This window comes from Struthio camelus, chromosome 3 (genome assembly GCF_040807025.1).
Source record: "Struthio camelus isolate bStrCam1 chromosome 3, bStrCam1.hap1, whole genome shotgun sequence".
Lineage (NCBI taxonomy): Eukaryota > Metazoa > Chordata > Aves > Struthioniformes > Struthionidae > Struthio > Struthio camelus.
In genome coordinates, this window is record NC_090944.1 from 34,562,173 (window position 1) to 34,581,664 (window position 19,492).

General features: G+C 43.9%; 1 long non-coding RNA gene across 1 annotated transcript; it reads left to right on the plus strand.

The window, feature by feature from the left end:
• Positions 1 to 10,367: 10,367 nt before the first annotated feature.
• On the plus strand, positions 10,368 to 14,500 carry LOC138066563 (uncharacterized). The gene is made up of 3 exons (XR_011139875.1): positions 10,368 to 11,085; positions 11,833 to 12,251; positions 14,012 to 14,500. It is a non-coding gene; the product is annotated as an uncharacterized lncRNA (long non-coding RNA).
• Positions 14,501 to 19,492: the final 4,992 nt, after the last annotated feature.

Below are 19,492 nucleotides of genomic sequence, written 5' to 3' on the forward strand. Positions count from 1 at the left end.
TACATTCGTTGTAGATCCCCAGCTACAGGGGTTGAGCCAGTTATCTTAAAGGAAGAGCTGAAGTTTCCCATGAAGTCTGCCACTAAATTACTGTGGAAGAAAGAGTGCTGACACCCACTGATGGACGCTGGCAGTGGTGGCATGACCACCTCTCCATCAAATATGAAGTCTGTCGGAGGCCGAGAGCTGTCCTGCCCCATGGTGCGGGCACAGCCATGGCGCTTCCCTTGTCCCCCGCGCCATGGCTGGAGAACTATTTCCATAGAGACAAGGAGGTGTGAAGGAGGCAGTTCAGCAGACTCCGTGTGTAGTCCTGCTCTTGCCCTGCCCCTGTGCTCGTGCTGGCGCAACCATTGTGCGCTCACACAGGGAACCGGAGTGGGGAACTGGTCAGTGGCATTCCTACCTTCTCCCAGCTTTAAGTGCTCATGAAACTGAGTCCTTGGTGACATTCCGGACTGCAACTCAGAAAAGAGTTTCAGATGGGAGCTCCAGTGACTGGGAAGTGCAGGAAAGAGCACTGTGTTGAAGGGGCCGTTGAGAAGGGCAGGACTAATGAGATACCAGTTGGCCAAACTTGTATATTCCCTAGCCGGCCCTTGACACAGGACTCGAAGAGGGCTAGTGACCTGCTGATCTCCCAGTGGAGAAGGTCAAAGGAGCAGGTAAATGAAGTGCTTGCTGTCTCCTAGCCCCTTCTCAGATTGGCTCCCTTGGGAAGGCTGACAAACCATATTCTCTTGGCCATTCCACAGCTGATGCTAAAGCTGTGATCATAAAGCAATAAAGACATGCAAAAAGCTTTCAAAATAGTTCTACACTTCTGTAGAATCGTGTATGTGCTAATAACCTTGCAAACTGACTTTGTGCAATGTTTATGTTTCAGCTGTTCAGCTCAGTAGTTCAGCTCAGGCTTTGTAATATATACGCCTTTCATGTGGCATTCACGGAGGTTTTTTTATTTTAAGTATGAAGAAATAGTTAAAGCTTAGCAGGTGAGGTAAGAGTTGGAATCCAAACTGTACTTTGCATTACTAAATCCCTAAAGGCTCCATTGTTCTAGTATTTAAGGTTTATAGAAAATAATTGCCTGGTTTCTCTTCAATGCCTGTAAATGATTATATGCTTCAAATTCTAACCCTTGCTAATGCTGCCAGTAACAGTAATACAGTGTCTATGTGGTAACCCAGTTGTTCACGTCCGTATCTTCTTTAATCTTTGTCCAGATCCTGATTTCTGCCAAAGAATATATCAGACGCAAAGATAAGACTAGGGGAAATGTTACCCTTGCCCTAAATAACATGTAATGTACTCTAATGTTTTATCACAAGAATTGTACTTTGCTCAGTTGTGTAAAAAGGAACCTGTCTCCCTGCCAACTCTCCAGCGCTCCCATGCTTGGTGGTGCTGACACCAGAATTACAGTCTGTTTTGCTCTTGGGATTAGCTGCTATTCACTGGCTCATTCCAAAACTTGGATCATAGGATCAATCTGCGCTCTCACTCCCTGTGGAGACTGTAAGGCCAGTGCCGAGAGCAGTGCCAAGACCATGTGTCTGATGTTTATTGCGCACAGTGTAAATTCATGCCGAATGCAAAGGGACAGGAAAAACCTGGAAGGATCATATGGGGCAGAAACAGTCACATCTGCTGAGAGACACAGCGTAGGCTATTCTAGTCATATAGGAGCAGAGGTGTAGGAGGAACACCAGATGTTACAGCCAGTCAAAAGACTCTCTCCTCCAAATAATTTAGTCTAATACTAGTTAATTTCTTCTTGGGCGTTGATACAGGAGTTATGACACCTTATAACTTGCCGTTTAGTTGTTGACAGTACTGCAGCTTGTGGTCATACGGACTATCCCATGGGAAATCTTTATAGTCATCAGATTTCTCTTGACTTCTATTCCACCAGCTTGCTCTAATTTTGCTTTTCACAAGCAAGAGCTGTATAGTTTTGTGGTACTCCAGCAGGGAAAAGGCTTTAACTAAATCATGAAATAATTGTTCAAAATCCTAGATAGAAACTTGTTTATTACTGTATGGAACGGAAGATTACATTTGTTAATAAGCCTAAGCATGTTCTAGACATTTCAAGAGAAAAGACATGCACTTAGCTTGGTCAGCAAATACTAATGAAGCTAAAACGTCAATGTGTCATTCCCATTCTGAGCAAGTAAACCAACTAGATCAAAAAAGCAAGTGTTTCTCTTCCATTGAGTAGTTCAGATATTCAAAATTTACATCCTGTCTTGTATTTTTCTTTGGCAGCTTGTATTCCTTAGACAGATTTTCAGGTCCTGAAAAGAATGGATGGAATATGAATGCAAGTTGAGGAACTGCTCTACGGGGCACTGTCTCACCGCTGCTCCCATTCACCGCTATGCACTACTGTTAGAAGAAGTAGCAAGCGCCATGGGCTGCAGTGGCTTTGGTGTTCTCACCACACTTGTTTCTCAGACTGCTGTAGAAAGAAGGACATGATCTTGAATGAGAAAGGAGGTTGTGTGGAGATGAGGACCAGGTTCTCGAAGACAAGCGTGCTACAGCTGAAAATAAATTCACAACTCTCAAGGGCTATTTCGAGGCTTTGGAGAAACCTTACTAGACTCCACCCTACATTTTAGGCCACTAAATACATTTACCATCTGATCTCCAAATTTTCTCCCTCAGTTTTCTGTACCCCATATATCACATTATTGCTCAATCCCCTGAGCCAGGCTAGATGATTACTGCCAGGCTGCAGGTGGCTGTCAGGACAAGTCTACAGAGCAAGTAACGAAGACCGAGAACGTCTGCAAAAGGGCTACCATGGCTAAAGGTACGTGTTAGGGCCTGAGATCACCTAGCAGCTCATTTCCCCATAGAGGCAGAGGCTCTGTGCCCTCTTCCCTCCTCTCCTGTCTTGGCCCTCCTCCCCTCACTTGCACCGGCTTGTGTTTTTCTAACCCTGAACCAAGCCAATTCAATTTACTGGAATCAAAACAAAATTAACCTGGAGAAAAGGTGAATCATTTTCTGGTGCATTACTAAGTTGACTCAGATGTGCTGAAGAGCAACAGAACTCATGCAAAGGATGGGATAGAACTGCATGCCCGGGACTGGGTCTAGAGAAAGGAAAAGGAGGAAAAGAAAATGAGATCTTTATGGTAGTGGCAAGCTGGTAAATCAGCTTTGTTGCAATGTGCCACAACCCCCTAAATAACACACGACCAAGTTCTAGTCATACACAGTTCACCTTCAGCACTCTCCTGAATATACGTGTTAGTTTTATTTACCATTATGGAATTGTCTTTCACAGAGTGAGTATATGTGGATAAAGCTGTGACTACAATATTACAGATTAGCCAGTGTGATAGCAACAGCAGTATGGTTTGTTCTAAGGGGAGATGGTCAATAAAGGCTGGATATTTTGTAAGCTCTCAGCTCCCTCCAAGAGATATCAGCGATCTGTCTTGCCTGCTCCTGAAGACGTAAGAAGGCTTTATTTCTCCATTTTTTGTTAGTTTGCTTGTCTGAGTTTTTTTTCTACCATAGGTTTCTGGGAACAGATTGGCTTTTCATCTTCCTCTCAAAAATCTGCGGAGAAAGTATGAGCCTAGCCAGCAAATAAATAAATGGTAATGAAATGTACTGCCCGTGAAAGATTTAACATGATTCAACTGGAGGAAAAGAAGGGAAGCTAAGGATTGTCAGCAATGAGTAATCACTCCAGTGTTCAAAGTCTTTTCAGATTTACTCAGGCATTTTATGTTTCTGTTGAAGTCAAAGGCAATATGTCCATTGGCTGCAGTTACAGCAGTTTTAATCTCATAAATTTTGAATTGTCATCATTTTTAAAAAACCTAAAATAATAACGTATGATATTATTTCAGAACAGGGTCAGTTGTCTGATACGTGGAGTCATCATTCTTGTAATGGATACTCTGCCTTCTTGTATGATTTTTGGTCAAGCCATCCACTTTCACGATCCTTCTAGTTATAAGAAGCTAATAAAACTGTTGCTAAGGAATTAAGAGAGGAGTGAATTCTCCCGTGTGCATTCCTGTAGGAATTGAATATGGTGGTGAATTGTAGGGAAGATCAGAGGGAATTCTGGGTTTTCGGCTTCACATTTCCCTATGATGCCCTTAGGTATTTTTTCCGTACTCTGCAAATATACCCTAGTCAGTCAGTCAGAAATGCAGCAGCCTAAGCACATTGGGATAACTGTGCCCAGGGAGGGGATAAAATATACCTTTTCTGGGGCTGAGCTGGAAACTGAAACAGGCTGTGCCCTGCAAGGGCTCTGGCATATTTGCTGCAGAACATGGGAGTTTTAGGGCTGCGCCAGGAACTTGAGAGAAGGAAGAGTGCCTCAGATTTTGTCTTGATCCCTGTCTCTGTCACAAAACCTATAGGAGGCAGGACTTTTATTAAACTTTGCAAGAAAATAAACTTCTCACAGATTGCATATTCTTCATTTTTTTAGTTTCCTGTCTTGAAATACTGAATGCTAGCAATCACAACTGCAGCTGAACCTTACCGGGAGCTGAACTTGCCAAATACTGACATAAAATATTACACTTTTAGTGTAATAAGAGCTATATTGGAAAAGGGTTCAGTAAACAGAGCAGAGTGCTGCACTCTGAATGACGGCACTACTAAAAATCCTAGTGAGATTCTCATTAAGAAATCCCTGCTGCTATGTACTGAATGAAGCAAGGATCTCTAGAAAATAACATAATGCAATTGTATCATTAAAAGGCGTATCATTATATATATACAACAGGGTACCATATTAAGCTTCTAGGGCAAAAGAAACTTTGGCATTTCATGACATTAGAGGGAATGACTTTGCAATGCTAGAGGTGGGGCCCATGCTAGTGGTGGGGGTGCGTGTATAACTTCCTAGGTTTAAAAAAGGAAGGTAATAATGCAGGCATGCTATGTATATCCTATGCATGTTACAGAATCACAGAATGGTTGAGGTTGGAAGGGACCTCTGGAGACCATCTAGTCCAACCCCCCTGCTCAAGCAGGGTCAGCTAGAGTATGTTGCCCAGGATTGTGTCCAGAGGGCTTTTGAATATCTCCAGGGAAGGAGACTCCACTACCTCTCTGGACAACCTGTGCCAGGCCTCTGTCACCCTCACAGCCAAGAAGTTTTTCCTCACGTTCAGATGGAACTGCCTGCGGTTCAGTTTGTGCCCGTTGCCTCTTGTCCTGCCGCTGGGCACCACTCTTCTAAACACCATCCTCTTGACACCCTCCCTTCAGATACTTGTACACATTCACGAGATCGCCTCTCAGTCTTCTCTTCTCCAGGCTGAACAGGCCCAGCTCTCTCAGCCTTTCTTCGTAGGAGAGATGCTCCAGGCCCCTCATCATCTTCGTAGCCCTCCGCTGGGCTCTCTCCAGGAGCGCCATGTCTCTCTTGTACTGCGGAGCCCAGAACTGGACACAGCACTCCAGGTGAGGCCTCTACGAGGGCTGAGGAGAGGGGCAGGATCACCTCCCTCCACCTGCTGGCAACACTCGGCCTCATGCACCCCAGGAGACCATGGGCCTTCTTGGCCACAAGGGCACATTCCTGGCTCACACTTAACTTGCTCTCCACCAGGACACTCAGCTCCTTCTCCGCAGAGCTGCTTTCCAGCAGGTGAGCCCCCACCCTGTCCTGGTGCCTGGGGTTATTCCTCCCCAGGTGCAGCACCCTGCACTTGCCTTTGCTGAACTCCAGGAGGTTCCTCTCTGCCCACCTCTCCAGCCTCTCCAGGTCCCTCGGAATGGCACCACAGTCTTCTGGTGTGTCAGCCACTCCTCCCAGTTTTGTATCATCAGCAAACCTGCTGCGGGTGCACTCTGTGCCTTCACCCAGGTCATCGATGAATACATTGAACAAGACTGGAGCCAGTACTGACCCCTGGGGGACACCGCAGGCCTCCAACTTGACTCTGTGCCACTGACCACAACCCTCGGAGCTCTGCCATCCAGCCAGTTCTCAGTCCACCTCACTGTCCACTCATCTAACCCACACTTCCTGAGTTTACGTGATGGGAGACAGTGTCAAAAGCCTTGCTGAAATCAAGGCAGACAACATCCACTGCTCTGCCCTCATCTACCCAGCCAGTCATCCCATCACAGAAGGCTATCAGAATGGTCAAGCATGATTTCCCTTTGGCGAATCCAGGCTGACTACTCCTGATCACCTTCTTGTCCTCCAGATGCTTCGTGATGACCTCCAGGATGAGCTGTTCCAACACCTTTCCAGGGATGGAGGTGAGGCTGACAGGCCTGTAGTTTCCTGGCTCCTCCTTCTTGCCCTTTTTGAAGACTGGCGTGACATTGGCTTTCTTCCAGTCCTCAGGCACCTCTCCTGATCTCCAGGACCTTTCCAAGAGGATGCAGAGTGGCCTAGCGCTAACATCCGCCAGCTCTCTCAGCACTCGCGGATGCACTCCATCGGAGCCCATGGATTTGTGGATGTCAAGTTTGGACAAAAGATCTCTAACCTGACCCTCCTCCACCAAGGGAGAGTCTTCCTTTCTCCAGACTTCCTCTCTTGTCCCCAGGGTCTGGAATTCCTGAGGGCTGGCCTTAGCAGTGAAGACTGAAGCAAAGAAGGCATTCAGTAACTCTGCTTTCTCTGTGGCCTTTGTCACCAGGGCACCCGCCCTATTCAGCAGCGGGCCCACGTTTTCCCTAGTCTTCCTTTTGCTATTGATGTATTTGAAGAACCCCTTCTTGTTGTCCTTGACATCCCTTGCCAGATTTAATTCCAACTGGGCCTTAGCCTTCCTTGTCGCATCCCTGCACGCTCTGACAACGTCCCTGTATTCCTCCCAAGTGGCCTGTCCCCTTTGCCACCTTCTGTAGACTTCCTTCTTCTGTTGGAGTTTTGCCAGGAGTTCCTTGCTCATCCAGGCAGGTCTCCTGCCCTCTTTGTTCAGCTTCTTGCTCTTTGGGATGCACCGTTCTTGTCACAATCATCAGTAGGTTAGACATTTTAGATTCACAGCACTGACCTCTGCCATTTGAATGTATGGACTAAGAGATGAGCTCTCCTCCCCATAGAGTCATTCCCAAAAGAACATGAAGGTATGTGTGTAACCACTGGGTTTCACAGATTTGCTGGGAAGAGAAACCTGCTTCTATTCCAGGCTCCAGGTGAGGTTGAGACATACTGAACACAGAACCATTTTTCTAGTTGCTTTCACCATTTCTTTGTGATAAGTGTGTATCTTCGGCTGGTCCGTTTTCACTGCCTAGCTATGCCAAGCTCTCTCTGCTCTCTCCTCACGCTGATCCTTCCTTTTGATCCCGCTCAGTAGTCCAAGCCTGGCTAAGCCTCAGCAGCTACTGAGGCACTGCACAGCCAACAGGGCCATCAGATCTGGGAAGGTGGTGGCCTGCTGAATTCAGAAACCATCTTCAGAGACTGGAGTAGGAAGTTCACCAAGCGCTTATGGCTTAGATTTATGAAATGATTGGCGTCTGAGGAGTTTTTCACATAGCACAACCCCTGCTCTCCAAATTTTAAATACCCTACCAATTTCATAGATACTGGAGAGCTTCCCAAAGGAGCAACTATGGAAGTTCTGTTACCGTAAGAGAAATGGCAGATTTCACACCTAGTCTTGTTCTCAAAGTGATCATACCAAAAAATGGCATATTTCACGCCTTGTCTTGTTCTCAGCAATGACAACCATTTTCATCACCACTTTCTAATGACAGGCACTCTTAGAGACACCAGGGATGAAAACTTGCAGCTGCGTAAAAGTTTTGTGCAATAATGTGCTGTTGAAGTGAGGATCTTCATCAGGGAACTGCTGGGCACCTTTTCCTACAAATAGTGTTGCTAGCTGTGTTTATGGCACTAGTCAGAAAATGGTGAACATAATCAGAATTTTTTGGCTCCTGTCCTAATTTTAGCATTGAAATGTTCTTTTCCCCTAAGGCTTACCGTTTCATTTTCCCACTGTAAAATAAGGATAATAGCTGCTTAGCTGTTCAAAAAAATTACACCTGTATTTGTGAAGGAAGCAAGTTTCTGTGGCTCAGATTGGTATCTTGTCCTGCTTGCACACTGACTTGTCCAAGACCTGCAGAGCACATCTGTGGCAGAATCAGAACTAGAGCTAAACCTGAGAAAGGAATCAAGACATAGAAAGTTTCCTGGTGCAGAGGGAAATGTTTTCTTGACTGCATTCAGGATATAGTCTATTTTAAACATTCTAGGCCCTTTGAAACTCGAGGAGATCTACAGGTAGAAACTGCCACTTTGAGATGGAACATTATTATTTCGGAGGATAGTATCAAAAGTAATTCTAATTGCCAATAAATTGCACAGAGGGTTGCTCTCAGGAAAGCACTTTCACTGACCAGATATAGGAGCTCTCCCTTTACATACTGACTCACCAGTAGGATCTGCCCTTCTGAAAGCTTAACACTGCCATAGAGATCCAATACGTTCCTGTCTTCTAGCAAATAGTGATTGTGCTCCCCGCTACCTTTGGCAACCTGTCTAGTTCCATCTGAACTAAATAGCTGTTCTTGTGACCCCCTAAAAATCTCAGCTTTCTGCTTTGGTCTGGGACTGCTAAAAGTTGAAAACTGAATTAAAATTTGCGGATAGATTTCTTCACTCTTCTTTCTTGTTCTTTGTATATCTGTGTGCCATACTGAAGTTATATATAGGCAGTAAAGCATGTTTATCAGGATAACCTACATCACTTTATAAGTCAGCAGCAGTACTATGAAAAGCAGACCTCTAATTAGCTGGTAGTCAGAGAGCTAATTTCATCAATTTTGAATAATCTAAGAGGATCAAATCTTGTTCTTTAAGAAAATAAATGAGTAGATCCGTTCTATGAGTTCATTTTATTTTTCTACTGGCATATCAATAAAAGCAGCCAGAAGGATATGGACTTTATTCTGGAGGAAATTCATCTATTTCCATCTGTGTGCAACTCAGGCTGCTCCCCCATGACTGAACTATGTCACATTACTTCACTATGCTAATAACTTAGATCACTCATTCAGCATCCGTAGTTTGTAATTCAATGTCAGGTGAAAAACTGGAACAGCTTGTCAACATTTCATCCTAATTTTAATGTATTATTTTAAGGGAGGTCCAAAGGGCAGCCTTCTGGAATGTGAAGAGATGATTACCTTTAGCCTTAGTTAGTTTTAAGTTCTCTGCTTATTTTCCAGATGGCACCTGTTCTTCCTAAATAATTTTAATTCCTTGTTTGATTTGAAAGATCAAATTTGCCACAGACTTTGCCACTTTCCTACGAATAGTAGTAGGTAGCAGTGTGAAACCCAGAAATGGATAATTGTGATAACTGAGATTTTCTCTGACTAATGAGTTGGTTTATTTTAATCCTGTGCACTGTAAATTATTTCTAAAAGCTTCAAGTGGAAAATCCAGATGTAAACAGACATTTAGTAGTTAAAGGGAATGCAGCCTGCACAATAGTTTCAGGGGAAAGGCAGTTTCAGTAGTTAAACTAACAGGAAAATCAGTGACTTTCCTTTTAAAGTAGCTTTCTATGTTTGTGGGAAGAAAGTCAGAGGAGGCAGCCTTCAAGTTATTTTCAGGGAGTTTACAGTGTGGCAGCATCAGCAAGTTTCCCAGGACTTCACCAGCGCCAGCCCTCCTGGCCGGAGAGCTGCCTCGGAGTGGTTTCTCTGGTCACTCATACCCACGTCCATGAACACGGAAGTGCCTTTTACATGTGTCGTGGTCTCGTACTACCTGAAACTGCTAATTCATTTCACAGAGCAGGAAATGAGTTGTCAAGTTGCTCAGTCTCTACCAACTTGAAACATAATTAAAATAATGGCTGAAAGAGTAAAAAGCTCAATATACTGTTATGCATGTAATAGAGTCCTCTGCTCTGCTCTGCTCTGCTCTGCTCTGCTCTGCTCTGCTCTGCTCTCCTCTCAATTCAGGGTGAATTTCATGCAAATTTGAAAACAGAGTTTGTTTGTAATATGATTCTAAAATGGCTGAGGGATATCCTTGGACAACTTTTGGGTTAATTTTAAGTTCTCTGCAGAAATGCACAGGAGAACGTCCCTCTTCTCAGGCCATGATGAGGGTCACATACCATGTGCACTTCTATAGTGTGAAAGGTCCTTGTAATTTCTGTCCAGTCATGCTCTCTTGGCCTTGTTTCACATGAGCAAACTTGCTAGCAAACCAATAACTTCATATTTGCACATTATACTCAGCATAAAACATCGAGAGCCACGTGGCTCTGGGATAGTCTGGCATTGCACAACTCTCATATGCTATCAAGCCAAGAAAGCTTGATAGTTCACTCACTAAGGTAAGGAGTAACAGTCCTGAAGACACTGGAGAAGGCCTTCATTTTATTGAACTGTATCTCTTTCTAACACATAAGGAACATAGTCATTTTTCTAACTATTTAAACCTCTCTTAAATCTTTACCTTCGTGTTCCAATTTTAACTGCCACAAAACGGCAGTTTTCTGCAACTCTTAGTGGACCTAACAAACGAAACCGGGTTTCTGCGGGCCAGTTTCCTGGGAATTAGAAGGTGCTCCTTTGGCAGAGTGGGTCTGTGCCGAAGGCTAATCAATCACTGCATCACTGGACCCTCTTCCTCATTCCTCCGTAAACAGAAAGCCTGGCTGCTAGGTCGGGGGCTTTGGGGGAGCGGGTGCCTGCAGACACAGCTGGGGGGAATTTGCCAGAAGCTTGATCTTTCACAGTTAATTGCAGATTCGTCAAAGATGGCACTTCATAGACACGTATCAATTTTGACCAATGTGTCAAACCAGAGGGGTCTCCTGGGAATGTGCCAGCTCACCTGGGGAACTGCTGGGATGGGGGGCAGGACACAGTCTTGCTCTGGTGGCTGCCTGTGGGCTGATGCCTCAGGCTTTCCTGCTGCAGACCTGCAGGGTGGAAAGCAGGAGATCCCCAGCTTTGTGAGAAGGTTTTGCAGGTTTGTGCTTGGATCTGGAAGGGTCAGCCTGCATGCAAGGATATCTGCTTCGGCTTGTGCTCCGCCGTTCAGTCCCATGCGAAGGATGCTGCTGTGCCCTGGACACCGCCCAGGAGGAATCCCAGGTGATCGGGGCAGCTAATGGCTTCATTTAGCTTTTCAAAAACCTGATGATTTTGCAAAATGAATACTTCAGAGTCTCCTCTCCTAGGATTTTTATTTTGCATTCCAGTTCAAAAGAACTGTTACTATTTGCAAACCATATGACTTGCACAGCCCAGTCACAGAAGCAGTCATGTGCCCGCCACATTCATGAAGCAGAAAGCTGAAGAGGGCTGCTTTGGGGAGGGTGAGAAGTCACTTGAGGTTACACATTATATTGTTATGCTGGCATGAACCAAAATCGCTGCCAAAAGGTATAGCGTTCCCTCCCTAACCTGCTCATTCCCACCCTCTCCCTTATGTTTGCATAAGCCTGCGATAAATGGCAGAGGAACTGATCTGGCTGCAATCTGAACCAGTAAGAACAAAAATGCAAGTTAAAATCTGGCTCAGGTTCTTGGTCTGGTTTTGCATACAGCCACAGAGCCACATGGCCCCTTGCGAGGCAGCGCTGAGGGGCAGGAGCCAACTGCCTGTAGGGGCTGCGGAGGTCGAGGAGAAACATGCAGGACTGCGTCTTTTGCTGGCTGCGCTGCCTTATGCTTTTTGAAAGTGTATGCAACATTTTAGCATGGGGGGAGGTTACATGAGACAGCCAGGCTGGTGGGAGGCTGTTACCCTGGGACAATGATGTCCATCTCCACTGAGACCTTGTGACCCTTGGTGAAATTGCTCTGATTCTCATGCCCCCTTGTGCCAAATGTGGACAGTACCCACACGAGCACCAAGCCTAGCACCACGGCCTGCCAAGGAGGATGTAAGCACTGGAGCAGCAAGCACACTGACCCCGAGCAATAGCCCGCAGCAGGGATTTCCTGGGCTGTCCCCATGATTGCAGAAATGAGCATGTGGCAACCCAGGCTGCGTGTGAAAAGCAATGGGTTAGAGAAGCTGGAAGGCGCCCACAGCCCAGCTGTCCTGAGGTTTCACACATGAGGTAAGTGGTGAGGATATATTGTACAACTGTGTGTTTCAGCCCTCCTTTTCACAATGACGTTGAATGAGGCCGATTTTTTTGTGTTGAGAAACAAATTCAGTAAATGCACTGCAGCGTTGCAGTGTGCTTGTGCACCTGCAGAGTAGCGCTTGGTGGGGATTTTGCTGGCTCGCTCCAGGCTCACGCAGACAGGTATGCGGAATCTCAGACTGAGCTCAAAAACAGGCATGTAGGAGAGAGTTTGAAGTCCTGTACAAGTTGATGGCCTTTTTTTTTTTTTTTTCCATTTTCCGATACATAACAACTAAATATTCTCTTCTTGTTAAAATCCATATGTCTTATGTGACTTCTCTTCCATCCTTTCTTTCATCACCCTCTTTCTTTATAACTGGAAAAATACATGTTAATTCCTGGGAAACCTTGAAGAAAACAAAAAGGTAAGTGAACTAACAGAGGGAGTGGCAGTTCCTCGTTGTAGAATAAGTCAACTTTTTGGTGCTTGCAGTTAAAGAAAGAACATATAGTGGTTTTAAGTGCTGGGAAGACAGTGCTAACACCAGTGCTAGGGTGCCTCGCTCTAGTGCCTGCACTCATATAGGGGTGATGAGCAGAGGGAGAGGGCTCAGAAAAGAGGCAGAGAATGGCCTGAGGTGTGGGAAAGCTGATGTATAGATGTTCAGGTTTTTTTAACCTATTAAAGGGATAAACACAATTTTATGAATTTTAATGTTTCAAAGAAAAAAGATGTCCTTAATTTGAAATTTGTTGTCTTTTTCATTACCTTCTCTAATTTAATGAGCATTTGTGAATTTTATTCAGGAAATATTGGATGCAGCTTTTTGAAATTTATTATGTGGGATGTTAAATTATTTAAATCTGATGAACAGGCCTAGAATCTAAAACAGATTGAGGGATTCACAACAAATAATTTATTCATTGAATTTAGCATCTGTCTCTGTGGAAACAGCCACAAATATATTTTTATTTTCTCACACTTCTCCAGTACTTTTTGATTTTTCAGATCCTATGGAAGGAAGGCCTGGGCAATCACAATGTCTATCCATCTGTCCTGCTCGAATAGATTTTAAACCAGTGCCAAATTTTAATATCATGTAATAGTGTGACACACATCTCAAAGGAATTGTAGTAGGATTCATTGCACCTAAGTTTAGACTCATACAGTATCAATGTCTTCATTGGAGATAGTCACCTTGGTTCTCCTTAGAGTTGGTGGAGACCAGTTGGCACTTTTAAACATGATTCGAGTGACCTAATTTAGACATCTATTTTGGGATGGGATGAATCACAGACCTAAGAGTGCCTGTTTCTCTCTATTGCTTAGTTAGGATGATCAGCTGAGACGAAGAATAGTAGAATAGTGGAATTTTCTACAAGACTTTTGAGGATAGGATCTGGATAAGAAAGGAAATTTTAAATACTGTCTCCACTGAGGCAAAAACTACTTTAAAGTAAGTGCTCAACAGTAGCTTGTGGCACTAGCAACAGTGCCATGTTTGGCAGCAGGCCAGTTGCACTGTAGGTATCAGGCTGCCAGCCAGCATGTCCCCTGGTAGGGACCGGAGGGAGCACTTGCTGCTTTTCACTCCGTGAGCACTTAGGGGAGGTGAGAAGAAGACGAGTGTACTGCTGAGGCGAGCAGAAAGTCATACAGAGCGTTAGTCAGGGGAGCTGTCAGAGCTATTGCACTGGGTGATTAAGAAAGTGAAGAACTAATTCATAAGAAACAAGGCTTCATTGGATTTATTACTGACAAAATTAATTGCTTATTCCCATGAACTGACTACTACCCTGCACGCTGTGACTGCTTAGCTAAAACAACTCATAAAATAACCCATTCAGCTTTTGGAGCTACCTCTGATGAGCTTATGATGCGAATTTCCGTTTCCAACTCGATAATTTTCAAACAAGCACTTTTGTGTTTTTCCTCACAGGAACTCCCTCTTCTCTGAAAAGGTCACTGTGAACACCTTCAACAACGTTTGCTCCTTTTCCTTGAAATTCCTCAGAAATTCGTCTGGATGTGATCCTGGGCAATATGCTCTAGAGGACCCTGCTTGAGCAGGGGGGTTGGACTAGATGATCTCCAGAGGTCCCTTCCAACCTCAACCATTCTGTGATTCTGTGATTCCTCAGCCTGTGGAAGTCCTGATGATGATTATGCAGTTGTTTTGCTGAGTCACTGCCTGGGAGGCATGACTGAGCAGTACCTGCAGGATGGGCAGCTATTGACAACAACAGTATCTCATGGGAGGGAACAATAACCCGGAAAGAGCCATAAATGTGCTCAGGAGCATTGCTAATCCCTGCAATGTCAGTGAATGAAGACAGTCATTATCACATTAATAACCTTAATAACAATTTGTGCCTCGTCATGGTGACTTTCAGTCAAAATGCAATTGCTCCCACCAGCACGTTATCTTCTTAGCATCACTGATTAATAAATATTTATTTTGTGATTTGCTCTCTTGGAATAATTCCATTCATATTCACTTTTTTCGTTATCAGTAAAGCATAACTCATTAGCGCTGTTTTTCAGAGCGCACAGCCGAGGTATGGAGTGATCTAGTTGCTCGCTCCAAGCTGCAGAGTGGGGTAGTGACTCACTGGAATGGCAGTTCTAATAGCGGGCAGTTTTTGTTTAGATTTCATTCCAGGAAAACCAAAATAAGTAATACGGACTGGCAGAAAAGCTCCAAAACGAATGAACTGGAACAATCACTCCTGAACAGATGCTATTCAGAATTTGATTGAGTCTTACGTTGAATGACAAACAGTGAATGCTGGATCCTCTTTTCATGTTCAAAAGCAAAGTGATAACTAGCAAATGCGGAAGTCTATGAACAAAAAGGGCTAAATTTTCAAGTGGTCGAAGCCTAATTAGAACAGGAGAAGGAAGTTCAGCCCCCATGTGATCTTCCTTCCCATATAATCTTTGCTTTAGTAAATTGAAACACCACCTAGTAAACTCTGCTCTGCTTTGTGCTGATGTGATTTGAAAGAGTTGCGATGGGGGTGACAGGGGATTCTAACAACCAGCAGTGAATTGTCTCAGGAACAGGAAAATGACGACAGCCAGCAGCAAACCAAAATAGCGTAGTGGAAACAATGTTTTCCTCTTTTTTAGACCCATACTTTTCATTATGAGTTTTAGTTGGATTGAGCAGGTAGGGTTACTATATTCCTGCAGAAAGTCTGTATCTGTGAGCAGTTTCTGTACTGGTTTCACAAGGATCAGGGCATTTTATATTGGAAAAAGAGGAAGCTCTTGAGAGGTCTGAACCTATTCAGGTAGGATTTTCCCTGATGGGGTACAGCTGTAGGAAACTAGTGTAGCAAAAGGCAGTGCAAAACCGTATGGAAGGTTCAGGGGATGGGAATTTTATTTTCATTTTATTTTGAAGAGCCCTAAGTGAACTGATTCAAACCACTCACACTCTCACACCCACCTACTCACAAGCACCAAGATGTATGTGTTCAAGGGGTCTAGCCAGGAGCGCTTGTGTGTGATATGGAAGACAAGGGGTGCTGCTTTTGGGTCTTCGCCCCTTCTCTTGGTTTAATCACGACTGGCAATGATGAACTGTTGCTTGAACAGGCCTCTTATACCTTGTAGGAATGAGATAGTTGCTATTATGGCATGGCCTTTTTGCCTTATAATCTTGTTTACTTCACTCTCTGTGAATCGCAGGCAAGGTTACTGCCTGTTGGCCATGATTACCCTTTTTGGGTGGTATCTTAGTCTGTCCTCCGGGTGGGGCAGCAGAAGGCAGCACAGCCAGAGATGTGCCGTAACCCTACTGCCATCCACCTGTCATCAGAGCACAGACCTTCTGGCCATAACGTGAGCACACAACTCATTCCTCCACAGACACCAATTTGACTGCTGCCAGTTGTGTCCTTGGTTATCAATGTGGCTTGCTCTTTTGTGCTTGCTTTCTATTTTCATCTGCTGCTCTCACATATTTTCATTCCTACTTCACTCATAGCTATCTAAATTTTCTCATCTTTGAACAGTGAAGGAGGGCATCCAGCTGCCTTCCAGTGGCTTTCTTAAAAAACTTGGATGATGCCAGTGGCTCCAATGTTTAGCTCTCTGCTGTGGGCTGAGGTTAAGAAGGCTCGAAAGGGGTCTTGAAACACTGAACCACCCGTGTGCATGTTTATCTACTCTGCACCAGGCTTGTGACTTAATAACACCTCAAGCTGCTAGACTTTATCAAACCTTGTGGTTTTTAAAGCCTTGTGGCTTAGTAACGTAAACTGTTGCTGAAAAGTATTTCAGATTGCCTCGCAATGGGTAAAAAAGCATGTGGGATTCTGCAAGCAATAGGCACAACAACCTCAGAACAAAACTTCAAACCAAAGAAATCTTCAAGTGCAGAGACAGATATGCAATATCTAGAGTGGAGTTCAGTTCACGATGAAGACCTTTATATTAATGTGTCTACCTGTAGGTATATACAAATATGCTTGGTGTCTAGGTTTTCACTATGGCCAATGGAGACCAGTAGCTCAATTCAATTGGCTAAACGTTGGTGCCATTTGAAGTATTTCAGAAGTTCAAGACGTGTGGTTGGCACTTACAACAAAGGGGAAACCCATGTCTTTTTGGAGCAGCTGGATGCCAAAATACCTCTGCTGTTAAAACAGTGTTAGACATTTGAATGCGAATCATGCCTCTAGCCAGTACAGTCAGTAACGCCTACAGAGCAGCTCACCTCATCCTACAGCAGAATCTCATGGTGACTGAATAAATCATTTATAGGCTTCTTGGACTGCATTGACTATAACTGTGCATATATAGATCCCTAAATTTAAGTATCCTGACCTTGAGTTGTCCTCAGTGTGGAAAAAGGTAATGCCGATTGCGTTCAGCATGCTCGTTTCGAAAGAACAGTGGCAGATATGAAAATGTTTAGGTTACCTAACAGATAGTGCCAGCCACTCAGTTCTGTGACTTGTGTGACTACTCTGGCCTTTTATAAGTGGTCTGTCCTCCCAAAGAGATGAGATCACATGGGAATTCTTTGAGCGCTCATTTCTCATATGAGCTGATCCAACTTCTGGTTGTGTGACCCAAACTCGGATATCTTCCTACACTGCCTCTGCTGAGAGAAAGAGTCTCTTTTCTATGACTTGCAGCAAGAATTTCAGTTTAGGAGATACACATATCTTTTGTTTCAAAGGGTAGTTTGATAAAGAAGTATTCAAGTTGTTACTAACAGCTTGAGGTGTTATTTATTACTCGTACAGTGCCACAAGAGTGCTCTGCATTGAGTTTTAATACGTGATTTATGATCTCTGCTTGGAGTTATTTTCAACTTTTGCTAGGCTGCTTTTGAATTCAAAGTGCTTTGCTGTTTCTCTGGCCTGCAGCTTCTGTCTCCGCAGAAAAGCTGCTCTGTTAGTTCTGACACTGTGACCAAGGTGTCCTTTTGCCAGAACTTGTTTGACTCCAGCAATGAAGCAAAGAGACCCTGAAATGTCACTGACTGCCGCACGGGTTGCTTCAGTGCATTTGCTATTGTTCCAGTGAGTGTGAGCTAATGGAAAGCAGAACATTCTTATTATAGCAAGCCATAATTCACTGGCTGAACTCTCCAGTGTATGCAATGACCAGTGTAACAGCTTCAGAGCAGCAGCTGGGCCAGAAATCTGTTGGCTGCACCATTCTCCCAGCAACATGGGAAAGAACTATTTTTCCCATCTACAGAATTTCTGTAATTTCAAAAATGTATCCATGTTGCACTGTGCTGAAGGAGAAAAAAAACCCCAAAAACTCATGCAAGTATTGTCCTGGAGCAGCCAAGCGACTGGTGCTTAGGACACTGCTTTGGGAGGCAGGAAACAAGTTTGCTCACACTGCCTCTCCAAGGGTGGTAAATATTAAATTATTCATAGGAACTGGGACAGATCTGACAGAAGATATTGAGAAAAACAAACTTTCAAATAGTTTGGGGTCAGATCACATAGCTGAAATTTCCAAATAAAGTTCCTGGCCTGAGCTGAAAAGAGAAAAGACATAATTCCTCTCCAGTCAGGGCTGAGTGTCTTTTCATTGACTTCTGTGGGGATGATGCTTTCTTTCTGTGACTGGAAATTCATCCTGGAGCTGAAAAGCCTTTTCCTGATGGAAATATGGTCAAAACTAAAGCACTGCTATGAACTTTGATTTTAATGAATCTGAAATTTCCAGCCCATCCTTATTCACTTATACCTCCTGTTTTTCCGATAATTTCTCCAATCTATTGGGATCTTCCTGAGTTGTAGCCTTCTCCCCAGAAATCTTCGCAGACAGTAGATGGGTATGGGGTGAAGGATAGTGGACAGGCTACTGTTGTTTTAGCTGCTGCCTCTCAATTTCTTCCTCTCTTTCCCCTTTGCCATCAGCATTACTGGCTGAAAGAAGTGCTTTATCGCTTTACTTTAGGATTCACCCCTTCCGTCCTCAGGTCTCTGCTAGCATATGGCTCTCCCTGCAGCCACTGTGGCCGTGTGGTCTCTCTGCTACGACTGCTGCTTCTGCCGGTATTGTCAAAGATGAAATATGGTTCCCAGACAAGGTGGACAGCCTCCCTCCTTGGCTGTCTTTGCTCCAAGAGAGCTGGATATTAATTAATCAGCTGCAGGATGGTCGAACTGTGTTTCCCAGGCAGTCCCGAAGGCAACGTGGACCCGGAGAACTACCATCTCCGTTCTTCTGGTGCCCTCCAGTGTTGCATGTCAGTAACAACTCAGTGGAACAGATCTCTTAAGAAAAGATCCTGAACACATTGTGTAAATAATATTTTACTGGAAATATCTGAGGATCAGGCACTGAATTAAGTATCTTAATCAAACAAAAAAATTTACCTACTTCACATAAAATGGTGCTTAGATTAAAATAACTTTATCCTGGCTGAACTATTTTTTGCTAGTGTAAGCAGTATATTATTCTATTAATGGCAAAGAATTTAACTACCTAACTTCCTTTAACCTTGACTGAGAAAGACATTCATTTGTAATTCAGGAAAGCAACACTGTGTTCATAGTATCTGAGCAGCTATTTTGGAGTGCCGTATCAAAGATGTTCAGTGTATACCTGTTTGCTCTTTATTTAAAAGATGGCAAAAAGATAGCAAAAGATTTCTATACGTAGAATAAGTAGTAGCGATTTGTTCTTTAGCTTAAGTGATATAAACATGAGTTACAGACTACGAGACTTTTTTTCCTAAATTTTCTTTTTGTTTAGCTAAGTAATTTTAAACAAAATTACTCTTTGGCTCACAAATAATCCTGTACATGAATAACACAAAATAAAAGCAATCTGTTCTATTTGGCTATTTCTAATCAATTTCAGCAATATTCTGAACCTGTTGATCTCAATAGCTATTCTCATGCTGCTACATGGGGATTATTCCTCTGGCATACAA